This window comes from Pinus tabuliformis, chromosome 7, assembly GCF_031772625.1.
Source record: "Pinus tabuliformis cultivar Carrire ecotype Pingquan chromosome 7, CPIR1, whole genome shotgun sequence".
NCBI classification, from domain to species: Eukaryota; Viridiplantae; Streptophyta; class Pinopsida; order Pinales; family Pinaceae; genus Pinus; species Pinus tabuliformis.
Window position 1 is genome coordinate 264,429,248 of NC_142293.1, and position 19,592 is coordinate 264,448,839.

The window sequence follows — 19,592 nt, forward strand, 5'->3', positions numbered from 1 at the left end:
TACCGCCTCTCCTACTTGTTGGATCTCGCACCCACGATTGTTCCACCCAACTTCTAATTACAAACTGCTGACCTTAGTTTTTATCCTAGGGACCACACAAGTGACTACAGGGGGAAATACTTGTGGTACCTAAGACAGATGTTGTATCACTTTCATAATACTTCTGGAGGGTGCCCTTATGAAGCTTGGGTACTTGCACTGACAAAGGTTATTGTCTGGAGGTCAGCATAATTGTTTCTGATACCTTCGCTGGTAGGCTTGGGCTGTAATTATCCCAAACTCTCTTTGGAAGGTCCTTATCTTTGCTTTCTTGTATTTTGGTGTTGGGTTCTAATCACCCAGAACGGAAATACCTGGAAGCCGCTTGTTTGGTTATATATTTAGGGAATTTTTTAGTGAGTTCTCTCTCCTCATATATTTCCATAAGTGTTTACTTTTTGAGTCTTTAAAATTTTCTCTTAACATTTAAAAGTGGTTAATCGATAGGTTTCTCGGTCTGGGAGGATTTATGGGATTTCACTTGCGAGTGCCAAGCCTTCATCTAGAAGGTGTAGGAGTAGTTCTACTCGTGATTTTCAACCAATAGTAGTTGACACATCAAAGATTAATCCAACTTTAGGGGATCTTATTTCACAGGGTGAACCTAGTGTAGTTCGTAATTTGGACGGGAATGCTCCAATCCTTACTAGGGTGCTCTTCCAATCAGAAGACGAGATTGATATTGAAGACGTTCCTGAGTCCCATATGACTCCTTCAACACCCCTTCCTTCTCATCTTCCATACATTGTATCGTACATGGGTACCCCGACTCATAGGTCGGCAAGCTCTATTCACTCTCCTTTTTTCCGAAAGGGCCAATGTTAGTTGAGTAACCATGGCTGTGGATACTTATGGTATGCAGACCCCTCCTTTAGTTGCAGGAGGGAGTACTATTTCTATCTCTACTATTACACCTAGTATAGTAGTTGTTGGCTCTACCTCCATTCCAGTTCCGATTGGGGGCACCCAACCTTTTGTTTCTTTCAATGGTACCTATCCTTTCGAGATGCCACCCAATGTGATTCCCACAGTTCCCTCAACCATTCCATTTGTTTTTTCCACATCTATGACTTCTATTCCAAGTGGTTTAGCATATTTTCAGGGTTTTTATTTTGGAAGTGGTCATATTCCTCCTTCCAATCCATCGTTGAACTTAAGACAGGCTCAGAATGTTAATATTTTCCAAGGAGGTCAAGGGTGGACAAATACTTCCATTAGTGGGTTAGGGGATGGAAATTCATTCCATTTATTTGGTCAATAGCATAGTATTCCCTTCCCTTCAGCCATGACCTCACAGGTATTTCCTCCACTAGATGGTGCATGGAATGCTTATCAGGGATTATCCCCTTCTTTCAATGTCTCGCTAGGTGGAAACTATCCTATGTATGTGTTGTAGCTGCTACAACACCACAAAAATTGTTGGGCATATTCAAAATTTTGGGTACCCCACCACTCACCCCAAGCTACTAGGGTTTCGATAAGGTCTCCAATCGGTTACTCTCCCTATGAACTTACCTATCCAACCCCTTTGGTGTGCCCACACATATTTCATACATTACATCTGCAAATCGTGTTTTATCTCAGACATATGTCCCGAGATCACATTAGGGTTTCGAAGGTTAATGGCTTCATTGATGCGTCAAGAGTCTCTCATGATTATGAAACCCATCTTCGCATGATACACATCATGATTAGTAGATGTCATATATTTGAATAAGCATGTGTTCAAGTTGGCTTCCATTATGATTGACAATATTAGGGTCTAGGAGAAACCCTAGGTTGTAAAAAAAGTGATCCCCCTCCTGTTTTAACCTAATTCACATCCCTCTGAGAGTGCATTCCCATTGACATTGTCTGGTATCATGAAATAAATCATTGCATGTCATATAAACCTAGGTTCATGATTGGTTCCTCATCCCAGCGTGTGCATTAGGCTTTATAACAAGGCTCTCATTCCCATGTATATTCGAAGCCCTAGATCATGGTAGTCAATAGTCCAATTGTCATAAATGGTTCAAGGAACTCGATCTATGAGTGCATCATCCCCTTGGGAATTATGTAATATCAAAATCAACTGCAATTGATAGATCCATGAAAGCACTTGAATGTTGAGTTGGCCTCCAAACTTAAGCATGCTTTTATCAACCAATATAATTTATAACATCTTAGTTTGGATCATTTATTGTTTAGGCTCCTCAAATGAATTATTTCATTTACTCATAGGCTTTCACACGAAAATATCACTGATGCGGACTAACTTATTTTCACCCTGTCTTCTTTTTAGGAAGTCAGTTGAAGATGCCACAAAGATACAGTGAACTATACTACAGTTGCATAAGTAGTCTCTTGACATGACACCGGTAATATGGTCTGATTCCAAAGAGCACGCACCTTCATAAGGATTACAAATGTCACACTTGCAAGATGTTCTATGACCATACATGCTTTTATGTCATCAACTAGACCCACAGACCCTTCATCTGATCGAGCTTCTCCAAAGTCTTATAATGTTGGACAAATTCAGGTTTTGGGAGGTCTAGGCTCAGTACGAAAGTGGCCAAGGATGTGAAGCAATGGATCTCGTTGTCTCCATCATTTGGTTTGTGAAGTTTTGGACAATGCCATAGATGAGGCCCATGCTAGGTTTGCAACATGCATAGATGTTATTCTCTTCCATGATGGCTCTATTAGCATCACAGATAATGGTCAAGGGATTCCCATAGATTTAAATCATGTTACACAGAAGTCTTCTTTAGGGACTGTTTTGACGGTGTTGCATGTTGGAGGAAATTTCGGTGGGGAAAGTAGTGGCTATAATGTTTCTGGAGGATTTCATGGCGTTGGCATTGTTAGCGCTTGAAATTTCACCTCAGGCTGAGAAAGGCAAACTCCAAGGAAACATCAAACCACTTAGCCTCGTAGCTAGCCCTACGGGCAGGAGAGGGCTCTCTCCGGTATATCTCGGCAAAGATCTTCAAAGGGCGGAGATAACCAATAAAGAACATTGATTTTAGGCTAGTAAACTGATAAAAGGTTTGATTTGAGATTTTTAGGATTTTGGTGGAAAATCGGGGAAAGGCAATTTTGGGTGCGGGGATTGGACACAGTTTTTGCAGGGGGCTCTTTGGGGCAAGATAGGATACTGTATTGATGCCTTTGAAAGAGTTGGATGGATGAGAATGATTGGTGAGGAGCTAAGGAGAGCAAGCAATCACCTTGAATTCCCCTTAAACAGATGAAAACATTGATATTAAGCAAACTTAAAAGCAGAGCATGGCAATCATGAATTCTACTTTAACACTTCATTTGCCTAATTTGCAGAAGGAAAAGTAAGAAGATGATTCACATATCAAACTTACAAGTACAAAGAGAAACACACCATCAATACATGTAACCATAGGAATCCCAAAAAGGACTGCAAAACCCTGGTCTTTCTTCCTTTGCCAAAATTGCAGAGATACAATGAGTAATACAATAGAAGCTTTCTCCCTCAAGAGTCCAACCATGAAAATGACCAAGAAAGTACATAATATAGGAAATCTAACATCTTTCCTTGCCTCTAGGGGTCGAGCTCACTATCCTAGGAGCTGTTTCAACCAATTCTAAACTGAGCACTGAAAACTAGGCAGTCAAAACAACTTGCCTCTATAAGCTAGGAAACCAATTCATTCATTAAATTTTTGCCTATCCCATGAATGAATCTTCTAGAAGAGATAAATGAGTATCAAAATATCATAAAATTACATCATTTACAACAAGGAGGATCAAAATCCACTCCAAAAAGTCAAATCCAGTCAAAACTGCATTTTGTTGAGCTGTAGGTGCATTTCTGTGAAAATTGCCCAACGCGTAGCACCCTGATTCTGAACGCGTAGCGCGCTTTTGGAGAAAATTTTGAGGCACTTCTAGGTGTCCAAATGAGGCAAACCTGGGCTTGTTGGAAAGGTCTGGATGTATACTTTCCAACCCAAGTGGAATTTCTGAATTTGGTGTCCATTTGCCCCTCTAAAATTACAATCTCCCAAGACTGCTTCCTGTGTGTCAAAAAAGTGGCAAAAAGTCATTTTTTGCTTGTTTTTTGACCTTCTGGAGGCTCAAAACTTGATGAAATATCTTGGTAATTGCTGAGCAGGTGTATTTTTTCATGACAAATCCAAAAATTCTGAGTTTTCCTGAAATGGAGTTTCCCATCTAAAGGGTCGCGCGCAGCGCGCTACGCGTTGGTGAAGAAAACCTGTTTTTAGCCCAAAAATTCACAAGTGACCAAAAATGCTCAAAATTTTTTGAAATTTGTGCTGTAGTTGAGTCATTTAGCACCATGCTCCTTCAAGGAAGCCTCAGCCAAGATGTGGAGGGGATCGGGCCCTTTTCTTCGTTTTAGTGCCTCGGCCAACCGTCTTTTGAGCACCTTCATTCTCGCCTTGCATACGTGCATTCGGGCCCAATAGTGGTTCTTCATGTTCCGGAGCAGGTCCTTATCTTTTTTGGCCTTTTCCAGCACTCCAAATGAGCATTGACCTGGAGGAGCATAGCCTCTCGCTCAACGGGTACCAAATCACTGGGCTCTTGCGCGCCAAGTTGCGGTCTTCATGGATCCTCCGCAACTCATCAAGAGTGTGCTCATCTTCCAATTGCTTGTTGCGCTGCTCTAAGTAGGTGATTGTCCAATTTGCCATTTCCAACCTTTGTTGCAACGAGTCATTTTCAACCCTCAGTTGTTGGATGATCTCCTTTGGCTCTAAGCTAAGACAACTGATATCGAGGTCAACAACATCTATGCCTGGATCACCTGATGGCCCCACATCAATTTTGGGTTGCTTGCCTCTCTCTTGTACCTGTGCTATTGTCGAAAACGAGGCCCCTTCCACCTGGTGTGGAGATAACACTTCGCGGTGCTGATGAAGAAGGCGAGACCCCTTCCACCTGATGTGGAAAAAATACTCGCCGAGCTGATGCAAATAAGGCCCTGTGGCCTTTCTGATATGTGACCAATGGAGGGGAACTGACATGTCTGGCCTCGGGGATATCATGCTGTTGTGAAGGTCCTCCCTCCTCATGAACAACCTCAGGAGGTGGTGGTGCTGTGAAAAAATCTCGAGAGATAAAATCCTCCCATGGGATACCCTGCTGAGCCAACTGATGCATGACCACAAGCTTGATCAAACCATAATGAAAGATGCTCTGGTGTTGCTGTGCTGGGCTCTTTCTCTGCACCAAGGGCACCATCCTCTCAATATTTCGGCACATGAAAAATGGTATGTTCATCATCCGTACCCGTGTGAAATGCATCAACAAGCGGATATGGTATGAATACAAACGTGAAAATTTGCCCTCACAGGTGAAATAGCGAATGATGAGCCTCATCAAGGGAGCATACTCATCCCTCAAAAATCTGAAAGGAAATACACCAGTCATGTACCTCATGTACACAGGTTTAATGTAGGGCTCATACTGAAATCTGTCCAATAGTTTGCGCTTGTTCCACTCTTCTCCAACATTGGGTATCCTTGTTGCTTGAGCAACAATCTCAGGTGACAATATAAAATCCACCCCTGCAAGATTTACATGCCCATCATGCAAATGCAAAACAAACAAGCGGACCAATTCCCTATGGTGCTGAATTTGAGAAATCCTCTCGCAAAATTCATAACATGACTGATGGCAGAAACATGTGACTGCAAGTGGACAAGCCTGCAAATAGGTCAAAGAGGTGGGCTCCTCTCTCACATGGTGACCACCCTTACCACCCCTATGAGGCCTCCCTTTTACCTCAACCTCTGGTGTTGACTCACGGTCATCACTTTGCTCATAGTCGGTTTCGGTTTCTGACATGGTTTCAAGAGCAAAGTGGCTGAAATGTACTGCTGCTTCTGCTCAAATGACCTGTTGTTTTTACTGTTGAAATGCTGCTTCAAGGGGACAAATAACACAAGGGAGATGTTAGGGAAGGGAGACTTTTAAGGGGAATTAGGGAAAATATATGAAAAAGGGAATTAAGGGAAGGAATCATGACATATACAACATGATACAATTATAATTTGCCAGGGTTTTATGGGAAGTAGGGTTTAGGGTTATGTTATTGAATTTTAGGGATAGGGGTAGGGTTTTGGGCCTTTGATATTTTTGGTAGGGAGATTAGGTAAAAATGATAAGGGAGGTGGCTGGGATGTGGGGAAAAAATGGGAGTGAAAGAGATGACCTTGAGAGCAGCAAAACAAAACCCTAGCTTTACTTGCACTTTGACATTTTTAAGCAAATACACATGAACTTCTCATTTCGAATTGATGGCATTAAAACACATTTCCCATGCTCATTTTTCTTTATCAAGCAAAATACTTTGATGATCAGAGGCCTACTTGCAACCTTGAAGAAATTTGGGGTCGTTTGAAGCTTGTAGGCAAATTTTTTGTGTGTTATACCCCAATGCGTAGCGCGCGGGTCCTGACGCGTAGCGCCCGTGTCTTTTTCCCACTATGCTGACCGCCCCGACGTGTAGCACCTGCCCAACGCGTAGCGCGCAGGTCCTGATGCATAGCGCGCGGGCTCTGTCCACCAACTTGCACAGTTTTCACACTAAATCGCCTTTTGCTCTTGCTTTTGGATTCTTGGAAGCAAATAATGATAAAATGAAGGGAGGGGAGCTTTTATAAACTTGATTTGAATTAATTTCCCCTCAAACCCACTTTCTAATGTTTATAAAATGACACTTTTCAAAATTTAAATGCTGCTGACTTATGGTTTCCTTTTTGTCCTGAAATTGGTTGAAATGATGCTTTTTCTTGAAAATTTTTGCAGAGGTAGCTTCTGAAGAGTCTTGGCAAAGGAGACCAGGGCTGCATGCCAACTTCTAGAGAGTTTGAATTTTTACAAATTTTTACAAAACATGAGAAAATGACCTTGCCTTCAAAAACAGGGTTTTTGAACTCAAGGTAGAAAAAATAGATGTATAATATGAAATCCTTTGAAGTGATGCTTAGATAGACATCCCTCTGGCCTGCTGGGCATTTATTGACCTTTAAAGACATGACCTCAAAGACAAATTGGACCTAAACCCTAGACCTAGGACCTTGACTTAAAAACAAGACCAATGACCCTGTAAAGAATTTTATTGACTGAAACAACTTGAACCAGCAGTGCCAAGAGGGGAACATAAAGACACAAGCTCCTCCATTAGGGTTATGGCATGCCTAATGAATGCAATAAGATGACACTGATGAGACACCTACTAATGAAATGCAAAGAGCTTTGATCGCTGATGGAGGGCTACTAGACCGACTCTAACAGGCGTTTTTGTAGTGGATGCTTTGTCTGCGAAATTAGAAGTGAAAGTATGGCATGATGGAAAGGAATGGGATCAAACCTTTGTGGGTGGAAAGCGAGTGACTGAACTCACCTCTCATGACGTTTTAGATGAATCCAAATTTTTCCAGGGAAAATGTGTAAGTTTTTGGCCAGATCAGGAAGTCTTCAGAACCATGACAAAGTTTGACTATAACATAGTAGTTGGATGCGTTAGAGAGCTTGCATTTCTAAACCCATAGGTAAAGATAACCTTGATGGAGAATAATTTGGATGCAACAAATATAACCTATAATGAATATCACTATGCTGGAAGCTTAATTGAATACATCGGTTGGCTAAAATATGACAAGGAACCTATTGGTGAATCAATCTCCTTTAAGAGGGAAAGAGATGGAATCATTGTTGACTTAGCCCTTCAATGGTGCTCTGATGCATATACAGACACCTTGTTGGGATATGCAAACAGTATCTGAACAAGTGATCGAGGTTCTCATATGGATGGTGTGAAATATGCATTGACTAGTACAATGAATAACCTTGGAAGGAATTCAAATCCTATCAAGGAGGAGGATGAGAACCTCAGTGGTGAACATGTGAGGGAAGGGTTGACATATGTAGTTTCAGTTAAAGTTTTAAGACCAGAGTTTTAGGGGCAAACAAAGACAAGGTTAGGAAATCCAGAGGTGAGGAGGATTGTGAACCAATCTGTTCAGGGATATCTTACAGAGTATTTATAATATAATCCTAGAGTTCTACAATCCATTCTTGCAAAGGCTTTAGTTGCGTACAAGGCATCCATGGTAGGAAAAGGGGTGAGAGAATTGGTAAAGAGAAAAAGCATTTTAAGGTCCTCTGCACTTCTTGGAAAGTTCGTTGACTGCTCTGCTTCAGATCCTCATGAATCTGATATTTTTTTATAGTTGAAGGAGAGTTCCCAGGTGGTAGCAAAAAACAAGGGTGAGATAGGTGATTTCAAGCTATTTTACCTCTGGGTGCTAAGATTTGGAACATTGAATGTAAATATGAAGCATCTATGTATAAAAATGAAGAAATTCAAGATCTTATCATTGGGTTAGGACTTGGGGTGAAGGGTGGGGATTTCAAGAAAATGCTTTAGGATATCATAATATCATCATACTTAAAGATGTCGATATAGATAATGCTCATATTCACACTCTTCTATTAACATTCTTTTTCAGATATCAGTAATCTCTTTTTGAGGAAGGTTCCATATATGTAGGAGTTCCACCACTATACAAGGTTGAGAGGGGTATGTAAGCTCATTACTACTTTGATGATGATGATTTAAAGGAATTACAAAAGACTTTTCTGTCAAATGCATCATATAACATTCAATGTTTCAAAGGATTAGGAGAGATGATGCCTTTACAATTTTGGGAGAAAACCTTGGATCCAGCAACAAGGAAGCTGAAACAACTAACAGTGGAAGATGTTGCAAAAGAAAATGAGGTTCTCTCTTTATTAATGGGAAATCGGGTGGAACCACGAAAGGAACTTATTGAGAAATTTGCATCTAAAATCAACATGTTGAACCTTGATATTTAAGATCATTCCCAAGCAGAGATGATCTTGCGAAGTATATTCTCAACCATGTTGTGGCTATGAAAAGTCAAGGTCTTAGAAGCCATGTGTTGTTGATTTTTTTGTAAAATTCGAACCTGAGAGTAGATTTTTCTGGTGATGTTTCTTTTGTGTTTGTATTATCATGTAGTAAGTTCAAAGGGTAGCATTAAAGGAAATTTTTTGGGAAGTGATGGGAAATAATACCATGTTCCAGCAGTAAATGACAAACTTCGTAAGAGTTTGCAAATGTATAACTATCATTTTTGGCGAGCCTTCTGAAAGTACCCCAATGAGTGCAGAGCTACCAACACCAAAGTTCCAATGGGTCACATTCTTTTGGAAAGCCCATAAGTCATGAAGTCGTGTCTTAAGAGTCTCAGCTAGAAATGCAACCAGCTTCACTACGACTGAGCGACCTCCAGGAGGTCGCACTTCAAGACAAGTCGCTCGGTCGCATTCCAATGCCTCAGGCGAGATTGTAGAAAATGTGACCAACCCTTCCTTGTGACTATGCGACCTTTAGTGAGTCGCACTCCAACCTAGGTCACGAGATCACATTCTTATGCCTTAGGAGAGCATCCAAGTAATGCAACTTTGCGAAAATGTGACTATGCAACCTTTCGTAAGTTGTGAACTACTTCACTGATAGCTACTTTGGTGGAGTGGTGTCTTGAAAAGATTCTTCTTCTGCATGGTCGCACTACATTTCTAGATCTATCAAATTGTTCAGCTAATCGAGAAATTAATATAAATTCAACGATCAAAACCTGGAGTGACTCATGAAATGAAAAGGGGATGCTCGCATTCTAATCATAGAGATGAAACAATTCACTACTAGCTAGTCAACTTGTGCAGAACACTATGTCGAAATGGGTGAAAGTTATTGTGTTTTTGCGAGTGGAGAATATATTGTAGTCTCTTTCAACCATGAGATTACGATTTTGAGAAAATATGACAACTCCACAAAATAATTTTAATCATTTGTGGATTTCCCTGAGTTCAAGGTTTCGATTTGGGTGGTTATTAGAATATCCTTAACTTGAATACCATTTATTTTCTCAAATCAAATGACTTCAAAGTGTCATTTACAAGCAATAGGAACACTTGTTGGAGTGTTTGTTTAGGAGGACAAGGAAGCACATATATTCGATAGGTGTAGTATCATAGTTATTACATCAGATTATTCAATCACTTGGACAGGAGGGAAACCCACCAACCGAAACTAAGGAGACAACATCCATTCAAAATATCTTATATTTGTTTCCACAAGGAGATTTCTATTCTAGTAGTGGAAGGGCATGTTAAGAGAGAGGTTGGGTTTTGATTTTATATGATTAAACTCGTGAATAAAGGCATGGGATATAGGATACCATTGAAGGAATTACAACACAAAGGAGAGGGCTACTCCTCTATGGATCTCTTAAAAGGAGCTATATTGGTGCATCCTATTGAATTGAATATGTTTGAAACCACTTTCATCACTGGTCTCATAGATGAGAACAAGCCCATGGATGAGAATATATATGAGAAGGTCCAAAAGGGCCCTCTAAAGCCACATGCATTGACAATGTTGGGGCACAACGATTGACCACACAAGGGTCTAGATTAATTATTTATTAATGTCATTCTTTCAAATAGATGGTTGTATTTCCATTGTCACTCTTTGATTAAAATTATGTCTGACCAATGCCATTTGCCTACAGGTGGAAGGAAGGGCACATAATGTTGGTATACACAAAGGGATTAGGGTTTCTTGTGGATCTTTCATAACTAGGGTTTACTTCAACAAGGCAGATGGCCCCTCCCAAGTTCTAAGAACCTTTTAGTAAACTCTAAGGCACATCACCAGAAGATTAATGAACATGATCGAAGAATAGTGGCAAGAAAACAACTCGGTTTCAGGACCAAGCATCCACATCATTGTCAAATATGGGCAAAAACCTTTTTAGGGTTCTAATAACCCTCTACATCCCTCCCCCTCTCCCTTTCATCATAATGTAAATATTGCCCACCATTATATAGCCACTACGTTGGGATTGATGTGGGCATGTAACAATCATTTTTGGCTTGAGAAAGAAGTGGGGAAGCTCAATATTTAGGAGGGTAGCTGAAAGGGCATGAGGGAACATCAAGGGTCACGGTAGGTGAACAGTCACTTGACCTATATAAATGCATCCTCATGCCTCATAGCAAAATGGACATTAGCACTTGAGTTGAGCCCAAGTTAGATAGTTGATTTATGCTTGAGAGCTAGAGCCACTCAGCTCTTGGCAACGAGTAGAGTTCATCTGCAATGGGGCTAGGGTTTTGGCATCACGCAACGGTATGAATAGCCCATGTTCCACTATTGGGTATTGACCAATTTCATGATATGTATTTGAAGTTGCAACGATATTAATAAGATGTTATTTATCTTTGACACTGATTCCCATGCTTACTCATGGCAGTTGTATTAGTTGTCTGGTACTTCACCATCTTTGTATGTGCACTTTCATATACACAATATGTTATAGAATGATACATAGTGGTTGCATGTATGTTTCTCTTTCGAATCTGTGTTTACTTGTTTCATGTCATGTCGGTGACCTATTGTGAACTACTTTTCAATTGACTTTTGGCATGTTTCTGTTTATTATGTCTGATGGGGTTTTAGCTCACTAATCCCTCTCATGGTATTTCTCTTCTTATTGTTATTGAAATTTTTTGTACCTCTTTCTGAAATTTGTCAATCTTGGGTTGATTTTGTTTAACTACTTGAGTGTTTCATTCTTGTCCCACTCTCACACCTTCTCATTTGATAACTAAGAGCAGAAGCATCCATGGTGGCAGTCGGGCCCACATACTAGATGGGGCTTCTATCCCAAACTGTGTGAGGTCTAATTGGGACTTCACACCAGGGAGACCCCTTAATTGTTGGCGATACATTTCGATCCATCGACAAATTGGCGCTAGAAGGAGGGACAGATGACAAGTTGAGCCCTTAGAGCCTGTAGTTTAGTCTCATATCTGTAAATGGATCCGACCTGAATTTTTCTCCTGGGATGTTTATCTGGTTTGTCCATTTTTCAATTTTCCATCCCCGAGGAACATGTTTATCACTTGTCTCAGTTAAGGTTTGATGGCGAGGATGAAACATCCATAACAGAGCACATTTTTTATTTCCTCTAGTTTTGTGAATCTTTGGAGACGATGATGAGCAATTTGCTTGTGTGATTTTCTCCCTCACCCTTGAAGGTCATGTCAAGCAATGATGCCACATTCTTCCAGTAGCGTCCATTCATTCATTCGAGAAACTCATCAGTGAGCTCTAATAAGCATTTCACGTGTACGATTTTCAAGATGTGTTAAAGAGGATAAATGAGCTTAGGATTGAAACCTGAAGAATATTTAGAGGATTTTGATTTTAGATTTGTACATCATTGTTTTTAATTTCCTGAAAGAGACTTCATCTGGTTGTATTTGAATATAAATTTTCAACGATTGGTTATTGTTTCTTTACAACATTTACAATTAGAAACAAATCATGTTTTGCATGAGTATCATCATAATTTTCAGATTGCAATGTGTCCATATTCTACCCCTAATCTTGTTTTGCCTATCTCTCTGAATCTGGAACAACCTCAAGCCCCTGAGGAAGAGATTATAGCTTGTGGGATTTCTCATCCTCCTCTTGAATTGTTACATAATAATATCTTGGTCGTAAATGGTTAAAACGATGAACAATGCTTTCTGGGAAATGAATTTGATGGTCTCAATGCTAAATCCCTCATATATTCTTTTGATCTTGAATCTAAAAATTATATAACATCTCTTCCTGTTGATGGAACCCAGATCGAGTCCATTCAACATATGTCTCACTATATTCCTAGATTTCATTCACCTGCCCATGATGGCCTTGATCTTGTCTCGGGTAAAGTTCAATGTCCCATTAAATCCATGGACCACATCATGCCTACAAATCCATCTCCCCCTTTGGTGAACATAAATTGGCAAGATGTGAGTTTCGATCCGATTGGTGCCCCTTCATCTGACCTTGTGCATCCATTCTACCCTAATTTAGTCCATGGGTCTACTACACCGATCGTTCCTTCAAATAATGCACATATGTGTCTTTCTCATGTTAATCACAATCATGAACATGGGGTTGATGTTTCACAGTTAAGGGAGGCGGACCTTGAACCTCTTGTGCCTGATCTTTTCAACCTGCAGACTTTAACAAGTGAAGAAGAGGGCCTTGCATCTCACCCAGCTCAAGCTGGTTCTCTCATTAATCCCTCTTCACTCTCAATCCAAGAAGAGCCTTATGTGCCAGATACCCAACTTGATCAAACTGGTGGTTTCAGTGATTCTCATTATACCGAAAATACATTCACTCACGCCTCTAGTGATTATCCTACATATCCATCTGTTGATCCTACAAAGCCACCCGAATTTGATGATCCACCTTTCGAATGTTTGGGGACACATTAGGAAGTTGAGTTACTTCAAATTCCGCTAGTGGTTATGTCAGGTTCTCATGTTCCTAATGAGACCCCTGAACCAAGTCGAATTATGGTTTCTGAAATTAGGGTTTCTGCACACCACACTCCTCTCAACATCATCTTCTCGAATGTGATATCATCTTGGAAATCCTTTTATTTGAGTGATGTCTCTCTAAGAAAATATTTTCATCACCTTTCAATTGATGTGCATCAACCTCTATACCCTAATTTTTTTTTTGAAGGGAGTGCTCTGGCCATTGTCTGAAATATTTTTCATTGTTGTCGAGCCAGTATAGTCTGACAACATACACTATCAAATGATGCTTACGATCTCCTATATGGGAAGGTGCCAATCGCTTGACCTCCCCTCTACATTTAGAATCTTTCAGTTCATTCAGTTCATTCTCGGAATCTAAAGAATTTGATCCATCAAGTTTCCAGTCTATCAATATTCACACATCGGATCCAATCCACAATATTTTCACTGATAGTTGTTCGGTCACAACCATCAATAACCATATACATCCACCTACAAACCTTGTGAAGCTACCGATATGTGATGGTGTGTTGTTTGAGGGTTTAGAGATTTGTCAAGACGATGAGCACTTCAACTTCTGCTGATGGTTATGTCAGGTCCTCATGCCCTTGACGAAGTCCATGAACAATTTCAAATTAGGGTTTTTGCATTTGAATCATTAGGGATCTCAGTTACACTCGACAGAAGCTCCTCTTTTCAGAGTCATCAAGTTGATCACCCTCTACATCATGATGTAGTTGCTGACTGGATTAATCTCGTGGATTCCTTTTCTAGCCGACAACATCTTGCCCTACTTGCATTGGATTTAGGGTTAATCATGAATGGATGTATGTCATGGCTAGAGGACTATAAATTTTGCACTTGTGATTTGGTTTATCAAGATTAGGTTGCAATTTTCATTAAAAGGTGTTTTCTAGCACGTTTCCCTGCAAGTAGATGGGTTTTTCTTTATGTTGTGCATTCTTTACAGGTAAGCATTTTATTTTTTTCACAACTCGTTTGACAAATTCTAATTTTGTCATCTTTTTTTTTGCAAGCCGAGAACTCCTATGGTGGCTGCATTGGAAGTTTGATTTCATACGACCCGACCTCCTCTTTAGTTGAATTAAGATTTATGGTTTAGACTAGTTAGGTTTCATTTTTACTTATTCATTTGTTGATTAGAAGTTTCTTTAGGGTTTAAATTTTTTATGTTTTGTTTCTTTTACCGTAGGTGGTTTAGTTTCCTACTTTTCAATTTTCCACTACCTTTCATTCACATTCTTGCACTGCTCCTTTCTGCATAGCATGCATAACATCTTTGCATAGTTTTTCTTTATCTTATGTTAGCTTATATTTTCTACATCATAAGCCCTGTCTGATGCATTGCGTCATGCACCTTCCTTCTCGCTTGGCAGGAACTCACCTTTGACCTAGCGTGGAAATTCTCTCTAGGTTGCATACTACCGCATGAGCCTTCATGAACCTAAAAGATTTAAAACCTTGGGTATTTTGGATAGCTTTCTCACACCTTTTTGCACTTTCTCAAACCTTAAAGTGATGACTTCGACCTCCTCGCACATGTCGAAACCATAGGATATTTCAAAGGTCACCTAACCCTAGAACTAAAACCCTAGCCCTAATGATTGTGTGAAGTTGTGATGGTTACACCTATGGGTAGCCTCTCTTGGAACCAGTCATCAAAGTTACCTCCTAGATATCTCTCCTACGAGTCTAATTTATTAACAAGGAAGATAAGAACATATTTCTTATGGGGAACCCTAATTAGTTTGAATGACCTATATCCATAACTTGAACCTTGTGCTCAGCATGGTCTTGACTATTTTAATGAATTGTGTTCTTCGTTTATGTGTTAACTAGAGGTGAGATGTGGAGGCTTGGCATGAGGGAAAACCTGAATCAGGATATCTCTTAGTTTCTGTCAAACAAGAAACAACCTCTCTCGCTCGTAAAATAAGTCGGGATCCCTCATCCGCCCTAGCGCAATGAACACTCAGTAATAAGTAAAAATTCACACAAAAGAAAATAAAATTAAATAAAGGGTAAAGGATTGAGAAAGTATTCCTGTGCAAAGAGGTAATGCAACAACTTTGTCGGGGTACTGATTAGGCTCGCTAGAAGCGTAGCAATGTTTGTGATTCCTTGGAGTGACTCCATTAGGGTACTGTCTAGGCCCACTGGCAGTGGAGCAACATTAGAAACTTACTTTTAAAATTATGAATACAATAAGACCTCTACCCTGTTCTTTGCATCATCATCAACTACCAACATGTGTGAAATTTTAATTGGGTGTTTACTAACTAGAAAGACCTAGCTGAGACACAAAGGGAAGGCATATCTGCAAAGGTTGAGGCAACACAAGAGGTTCCCATAGCATCTGTTCAATATTCCCTTGCATCATTATCCGCACTCAGACTACTATAGGGGTGTTGATAGAGATACTGGATTCTACCAGTGGTTTGACAATTGTTGTAGCTGCTACAACACCACCAAAATTTTTGGGCATATTCAAAATTTTGGGTACCCCACCACTCGCCCCAAGCTACTAGGGTTTCGATAAGGCCTCCAATCGGTTACTCTCCCCACAACCTTGTATATCCAACCCCTTTGGTGCGCCCACTCATGTTTCATACATGGCATCCACACATCATGTTATATCTCATACATATGCCTTAGGATCACATTAGGGTTTCAAAGGTTAATGACTTCATTGATGCGTTAAGAGTCTCTCATGATTTTGAAACTCATCTTTGCATGATATGCATCACGATCAGTAGGTGTCCTATATTTGAACAAGCATGCATTCAAGTTGGATTCCCTTATGATTGACAATATTAGGGTCTGGGAGAAACCCTAGGTTGTCAAAAAAGTGATCCCCCTATTCTTTTAACCTAATTCGCATCCCTCTGAGAGTGCATTCCCATCAACATTATTTGGCATCATGGAAAAAATCATTGCATTTCATATAACCCTAAGTTCATGCTTGGTTCCTCATCATAGCGTGTGCATTAGGCTTTATAACGGGCTCTCATTCCCATGTATATTTGAAGCCCTAGATCGTGGTAATCAATAGTCTAACTATCATAAATGGTTCAAGGAACTTGCTCTATGAGTGCATCATACCCTTGAGTATTATATAATATCAAAATCAACTGTAATTAATAGATTAATGAAAGCACCTGAATGTTGAGTTGGTCTTCAAACTTAAGCATGCTTTTATCAACCAATATAATTTATAACATCTTAGTTTGGATCATTTATTGTTTAGTCTCCTCAAATGAATTATTTTTTTTACTCGTTGGTTTTGAAATGAAAATATCACTGTTGCAGATTAAAATATTTTCATCTCGTCTTCTTTTCAGGAATTCAGTTGAAGATGCCATGGAGATACAATGAACTATGCTACACTTTCATAAGTAGTCCCTTGACATGAAACCGCTAAGATTCTCTGATGCCAGAGAGCACGCACCTTCAGAAGGATTACAAATGTCACACCTGCAAGATGTTCTACGACCATATATGCTTTTATGTCATCAACTAGTTCCACAGACCCTTCATCTAATCCAGCTGCTGCAAAGTCTTATAATGCTGGACAAATTCAAGTTTTGGGAGGTCTAGACCCAGTACGAAAGTGGCCAGGGATGTACATTGGAAGCACTGGATCTCGTGGTCTCCATCATTTGGTTTATGAAGTTTTGGATAATGCCATAGATGAGGCCCAAGATGGGTTTTCAACATGCATAGATGTTATTATCTTCCCTGATGGCTCTGTTAGCATCATGAATAATGGTCGAGGGATTCCCACAAATTTACATCATGTTACACAGAAGTCTTCTTTAAAGACTGTTTTGACAGTGTTGCATGTTGGAGGAAATTTCGGTGGGGAAAGTAGTGGCTATAATGTTTCTAGAGGATTGCATGGCGTTGGTGTTTCTGTAGTGGATGCTTTGTCTAAGAAATTGGAAGCGATAGTCTAGTGTGATGGAAAGGAATGGGATCAAACCTTTGTGCGTGGAAAATGAGTGACTGAACTCACCTCTCATGATGTTTTAGATGAATCCAAATTTCGTTAGGGAACATGTGTAAGGTTTTGGCGAGATCAGGAAGTATTCAAAACCATGACAAAGTTTGACTATAACATAGTAGTTGGACATGTTAGAGAGCTTGAATTTCTAAACCCAGAGATAGAGATAACCTTGATGGAGAAGAATGTGGATGAAACATATATAACTTATAACAAATATCACTATGTTGGAGGCTTAATTTAATACATTTGTTGGTTAAACTATGACAAGGAACCTATTCGTGAACCGATCTCCTTTAAGAGAGAAAGAGATGGAGTCATTGTTGACTTATCCCTTTAGTGGTGCTATGATGCATATACAAACACCTTGTTAGGATATTAAAACAGTATCTGAACAAGTGATCGAGGTTCTCATATGGATGGTGTGAAATTTTCATTGACCAGTACAATGAATACCCTTGGAAGGAAGTCAAATCTTATCAAGGAGGAGGATGAGAACCTCAGTGGTGAACATGTGAGGGAAGGGTTGACATGTGTACTTTTAGTTAAAGTTTCAAGACTATAGTTTGAGGGGACAACAAAGACAAGGTTAGGAAATCTAGAGGTGAGGAGGATTGTGAACCAATATGTTCAAGGATATCTTACATAGTATTTAGAATGTAATCCTTTAATTCTAGAATCCATTCTCTCAAAGGCTTTAGTTGCGTACAAGGAATCCATGGCAGGAAAAGGGGTGAGAGAATTGGTAAAGAGAAAAAGCATTTTAAAGTCCTCTGCACTTTTTGGAAAGTTGGATGACTGTTATGCTTTAGATCCTCATGAATCTGAGATTTTTTATAGTTGAAGGAGATTCCGTAGGTGTTAGCACAAAACAAGGGTGAGATAGGTGATTTCTGGCTATCTTACCTCTGCGCAGTAAGATATGGAACATTGATCGTGAAGATGAAACAGCTATGTATAAAAATGAAGAAATTCAAGATCTTATCATTGGGTTAGGACTTGGGGTGAAGGGTGAGGATTTCAAGAAAAATGCTTTACGATATCATAAGATCATCATACTTACAGATGTTGATGTAGATAGTGCTCATATTCGCACTCTTCTATTAACATTCTTTTTCAGATATCGGTAAACTCTTTTTGAGGTAGGTTCCATATTTGTAGGAGTTCCACCACTATACAAGGTTGAGAGGGGTATGAAACCTCATTACGGCTTTGACGATGATGATTTAAAGGAATTACAAAAGACTTTTCCGTCAAATGCATTATATAAAATTCAGCATTTCAAAGAATTAGGAGAGATGATGCCTTTACAATTTTGGGAGACGACCTTGGATCCAGCAACAAGGAAGCTAAAACAACTAACAATGGAAGATGTTGCAGAAGCAAATGAGGTTCTCTATTTATTAATGGGAAATTAGGTGGAACCATGAAAGGAACTTATTGAGAAATTTGCATCTAAAATCAACATGTTGAACCTTGATATCCAAGAGAATTCCAAAGAAGAGATGATCTTGCGAACTATATTCATAACCATGTTGTGGCTATGAAATTTCAAGGTCTTGGAATCCATGTGTGTTGTTGATTTTGTTGTAAAATTTGAATCTGGGAGTAGATTTTTCTGGTGATGTTTCTTTTGTGTTTGTATTATCACGTAGTAAGTTCAAAGGGTAGCAATAAATGAAATTTTTTTGGAAGTGAAGGGAAAGCATACTGTGTTCCAATAATAAATGACAAACTTTGTAAGAGTTTACAAATGTATGACTATTGTTTCTGGTGAGCCTTCTGGATGTACCCCAAGGAGCGCGCAGCTACCAACACCAAAGTTCCAACAAGTCGCATTCTTTTAGAAAGCCCGTAAGTCGGGAAGTCGTGTCTTAAGAGTCTCAGCTACAAGTGCGACTAGCTTCACTGTGACTGAGCGACCTCCAGGAGGTCGCACTTCTAGCCAAGTCGCTCGGTCGTGTTCCAATGCCTTAGGTGAGATTGCAGAAAATGTGACCAAACCTTCCATGTGACTATGCGGTCTTCAATGAGTTGCACTCCCACCTAAGTCACGAGATCGCATTATTATGCCTTAGGATAGCATCCAAGTAATGTGACTTTGCAAAAATGTGACTATGTGACC

At 39.8% G+C, this 19,592-nt stretch overlaps 2 pseudogenes; both read left to right on the forward strand.

Annotated features, from left to right (window-relative positions):
- The first annotated feature begins 874 nt into the window (after positions 1 to 874).
- On the forward strand, positions 875 to 8,907 carry LOC149246876 (DNA gyrase subunit B, chloroplastic/mitochondrial pseudogene; annotated as a pseudogene).
- A 4,521-nt stretch (positions 8,908 to 13,428) lies between these two features.
- On the forward strand, positions 13,429 to 19,014 carry LOC149246877 (DNA gyrase subunit B, chloroplastic/mitochondrial pseudogene; annotated as a pseudogene).
- The last annotated feature ends 578 nt before the right edge of the window (positions 19,015 to 19,592 follow it).